The sequence below is a fragment of the Oncorhynchus clarkii genome, chromosome 28 (genome assembly GCF_045791955.1).
Source record: "Oncorhynchus clarkii lewisi isolate Uvic-CL-2024 chromosome 28, UVic_Ocla_1.0, whole genome shotgun sequence".
Classification (NCBI taxonomy): Eukaryota; Metazoa; Chordata; class Actinopteri; order Salmoniformes; family Salmonidae; genus Oncorhynchus; species Oncorhynchus clarkii.
The window spans coordinates 7,643,350-7,648,617 of record NC_092174.1 but is presented as its reverse complement, the minus strand read 5'-3'; positions in this window follow the sequence as shown (position 1 = coordinate 7,648,617).

The following is a 5,268-nucleotide window of genomic DNA, read 5'->3' as shown; positions in this document are numbered from 1 at the left end:
TCTCACTCGCTCGCTCTCTCACTTTCTTTCTCTCGCTCTCTCTCTCTCATGGCCGTACTGCACCTACTGTGTGTCTGAATGTGTTTTTCTCTTTTCAGCACCACGGAGAGCACTCTAATCAGCTGCCTGACGTTGTGGGTTGGAGTAGAGGGGGTTGGGGGTGGGAGGGGCATTGGTGCCTCCGCTGCTGCCAGGGTGTGTCCTCTTTAGACACAGCCCCCCCCCCCCCTGCCCCGGCAACCACACTACCGCTCCCTCCCTCTATCCCCCCCTCTCTCTCGTTCAGCTTGTAAACAAGCATGGGATACACACAAAAACACAGCACACAATGAGTACACTGACTTACATTCACATGTATGCATTCATACGTCCATACCAAACAAACCAACGACTCTGTATGCACAAATGGAACAAAAACAACAAATGCACATAGAGAAAATGTCAGAAAGTACCCAAAAAACAAAACCCATCTGCAAAACACAACTTCACCCCCCCCCCCATTAATTAAAACGCACTCTGCACAACCACGCAAAGAGGAAATCTATGTTAAGGCTGCACATCCCTGGCGCAACTCAGACGAATGGACACACAAATGGCACAGTTAGAGTTTGAGGTTGTGATCTTGTGTGTTTGTTATGAGATGCTACTGCTGCTAGTGCTGTGTTTACAGTATGACTATCCAGACATTGCTTTCCATAAGGACACAGGGTATTTGTTTGTGTGATGGGAGCGCTCGGGTACAAGGCGCGGATGCAGCGGGCTTTTACGGCTGGATTAACACCGTATACACAAAAGGATTAGGGTAGCAGCGATCTGTTGTTTTCATCAACCCTACCCTCCGTTCCCCTCGCCCCCTCCCCCTCCCCTCACTTTCCCCCCTCCCTCCCCCCTCGGTCGGTATCGCACTCGGCTGCAGAAACAAGGAGTCCTGCAGAGGGGAGGCGGGGGACGGGGACTGTGTCAGAGGCGACCACAAATTAGTTTACAGAAACAAATGGGAATTTAGGGTGTATTAACTGCTGTCCCTAATTCAATTGTATTGATTTAGATACAGCAGAGAGCAGAGCAGGTAGGGAACAGGAGGCTCAGTTTTCCTGCAAAGGTTGGTAAAAATGTACGTATCTCCAAGCAAAGCTTAAACCATGTAGACGTACAACTTCTAGTGGTCGATCAATTGTATTGCAAGCTCATGTTGTTGTTTTGGGGAACTTGGAGGTATTATGGTGGTTGGGAATAATAATAAAAACATTTAAAAAAGTAGGCCAAATGATTAAACAGATGCATTTGCCATTGGTAATGCTATCACACAGCAGCATATAGCCTAATAGGCCTCTGTTTGTTTTACTTTTCTTATGTAGGCTTAAATCATAATCATTTTGCAGGACATATTACTGTCCCTACTTTTCTGACATCAAAAGGTCAAACAGGTTGATTCCCGCTGCACAACAAAAGAGTCTCCCATCTATCCATTGTTCATTCAATAGCCAAGCGTGCTTGAAAGTAAATAGAACGTTAGCCTATTTAAACTATTCAACTGTACGTGTAGGCTGTGGTATTGCTGGGCAATAGGAGCGCAACATCATAGTCTATTTCATCTCAGAGCCTATACCAAGGCAGGAGAAAGAAAATCATGTATTGATCAACAAAATACTGAACAATATACACTACAAAGTATGTGGACACCCCATTTAAACATGTTAACCCTCGCAAGGCTGCTGGCCCAGATGGCATCCCTAGCTGCGTCCTCAGAGCATGCGCAGACCAGCTGGCTGGTGTGTTTACAGACATATTCAAGATGGTTACCATTGTTCCTGTACCCAAGAAGGCAAAGATAACTGAACTAAATTACTACCGCCCCGTAGCACTCACTTCTGTCATTGTGAAGTGTTTTGAGAGACTAGTGTCGTGTCTTTGGCTATGCCGGATTAAGTGACATGACATGCTATTCTATAAAATAATTTCTCCATAATTAATATCACCTGATTGAGCTAATCATGTAAACGTAATTAACTAGAGAGTCGGGCACCACGAAAACATTTTTATAGAGCTGATCTCTTCCGAATAAACTCTTAAAGACCTAGTAATATTTTACATCAATAGCAGTCAATATCAATCGTCATCTTATTTCAGTCTCATCTGAAAGTTGTAAATTCTTGGTTATCTGCAATACAAAATTGGGTTTAATTATTTATTTACTGAATTACCTAACTAATCACACAGAATTACACATACACATAATTAAATCATAACTTGATTACAAATTACGTCATAAAGGAAAACGTCCCTAGCGGGCAGAAAGAGATATGACAGCTTGTTACACAAAAGAAAAGGGGCTGGTTTGAGTGAAGGAGCGGGAAGACTGAGTAACAAAGGAAGAAGCTGTGCTATTGTAAATACAGTATGTTATGCATTCTAAATTACTGCCCATTTGGAAAAGGAAAATGCAATAAATATTTACTCTGAGCTGCGCTTCAGTAGGTTGTAGATGGAAGGCCGTGTTGCCCAACCGAGTCCTTTGAAGAATGTCTCTGCTGGTAAATTGGATACGTTGTAATAACGTCGTTGTGTGGTAGACGGTATACTCTGTCTGTTCCTTCCTAACCTGCGTTTGCAGCTGCGGTTGCTAATTCAACGGCTAGGAGGTATCACTTCTGTAGTGAATAAGAGTTCAAAGTTCATACCATTCGCAAGCAAAGCTCACGCTGATGTTGGCTTCGTTCTGTAGTTATTATTTGAACCATTCTGACATAGGACCGTCGTCCTCAAGTCCTCGGAACAGGAAGTTCTATTGTCGTCAAGGGCTTATATGGGAAGGGAGAGGAGGGTGTGTTTGAAAAGTTTTATAGCCCATGTCCCTTCACAGGGCAGGCCACTGATTGATTGAGCAGCCCTATCTTATGAAAACCCACATCTCCCATTTTAGAAGCTAAAATCACATTTCATCCCATCACAAGTAATTTAATATTCAAACCTTTAAATTGAACAACAATTCCATGTGAATCCTATAACTCTGAGGTGTAGACTTTCCACTGTGGAGTTTATGTCATCTTATCATTGATGAGAATGTCTCAGATGACAACCAAACTGACATCATATTCATTAAGTACCACCGCATATGTTCAATTGTTCGGATTACCAGAACATAGTTCATTTCCCCCACCTACTGATGTTCCCAGAATCTCTATGTTATCCAAGGGTTTTGCAAATGTAACCTCAGTAGGGTAGAGAGAGGAAAAAGGGGGGAAGAGGTATTTATGACTGTCATAAACCTCCCCTCCCAGGCCAACGTCATGACACTAGTCAAGGATCATATCACCTCCACCTTACCGGCCACCCAAGACCCACTTCAGTTTGCATACCGCCCCAACAGGTCCACAGACGACGCAATCACCATCACACTGCACAATCTCATACCTATGTAAGGAATACCTATGTAAGAATGCTGTTCATCGACTACAGCTCAGCATTTAACACCATAGTACCCTCCAAGCTCACCATCAAGCTGGAGGCCCTGGGTCTCGACCCCACCCTGTGCAATTAGGCCGTGGACTTTCTGACGGGCCGACCTCCAGGTGGTGAAGGTTGGAAACAACATCTCCACTTCGCTGACCCTCAACACTGGGGCCCCACAAGGGTGCGTGCTCAGCCCCCTCCTGTACTCCCTGTTCACCCATGACTGCGTGGCCATGCATGCCTCCAAGTCAATCATCAAGTTTGCAGACGACACAACAGTAGTGGGCTTGATCACCAACAACATGACGAGACAGCCTACAGGGAGGAGGTGAGGGCACTCGGAGTGTGGTGTCAGGAAAACAACCTCTCATTCAACAAAACAAAGGAGATGATTGTGGACTTCAGGAAGCAGCAGAGGGAGCACCCCCCCTATCCACATCGAAGGGACAGCAGTGGAGAAGGTGGAATGTTTTAAGTTCCTTGGTGTACACATCTCAGACAAACTGAAATGGTCCACCTTCACAGAAAGTGTTGTGAAGAAGGCGCAACAGCGCCTGAAGAAATTTGGCTTGTCACCCAAAACCCTGACAAACTTTTACAGATGCACCACCGAGAGCATCCTGTCGGGCTGTATCACAGCCTGGTACGGAAACTGCACTGCCCTCAACAGCAAGATTCTCCAGAGGGTGGTGCGGTCTGCACAACGCATCACCGGTGGAAAACTACCTACTCTCCATGACACCGACAGCACCCAATGTCACAGGAAGGCCAAAAAGATCATCAAGGACATAAACCACCCGAGCCACTGCCTGTTCACACCGTTACCATCCAGAAGGCGAGGTCAGTACAGGTGCATCAAAGCTGGAACCAAGAGACTGAAAAACAGCTTTTATCTCAAGGCCATTAGACTGCTAAACAGAAATCACTAACTCAGAGAGGCTGCTGCCTACATTGAGACCCAATCACTGGCCACTTTAATAAATGGATCACTAGTCACGTTGTACATGCCGCTCTAAATAATGCAACTTTAATAATGTTTACATATCTTACATTACTAATATCACATGTACATACTGCATTTTATACCATCTATTGCACCTTGCCTGCGCCGCTCAGCCATCGCTCATCCATATACTTACATGTACATATTCTCATTCACCCCTTTAGATTTGTGTGTATTAGGTAGTTGTTGGGGAATTGTTAGATTACTTGTTAGATATTACTGCACTGTCGGAACTAGAAGTGTAAGCATTTCGCTACATTCGCATTAACATCTGCTATTCATGTGTATGTGACAAATAAAATTTGATTGGATTTGGCTATTTCAGCCACAGCCGTTGCTGACAATTGTATAAAATCAAGCACCCAGCCATGCAATCTCCATAGACAAACATTAGCAGTAGAATGGCCTGAAGACTGAAGAGGTCAGTAACTTTCAACGTGGCACCGTGATGAATCACGCTTCAACAACTCATCTGGCAGTCCGACGGACAAATCTGGGTTTGGCGGCTGCCAGGAGAAGACTCGTTGCCCGAATGCATTGTGCAAACTGTAAAGTTTGATGGAGGAGGAATAATGGTCTGGGGCTGTTTTTCATGGTTCAGGCTAGGGCCCTTAGTTTCTGTGAAGGGAAATCTTAACGCTACAGCATACAATGACATTCTAGACAATTCTGTGATTCCAACTTTGTGGCAACAGTTTGAGGAAGGCCCTTTCGGTGTGGAAGAACTTGACGGGCCTACACAGAGCCCTGACCCCATAACCATCAAACACCTTCGGGATGAATTGGAACAACGACTGCGAGCCAGGCCTAAT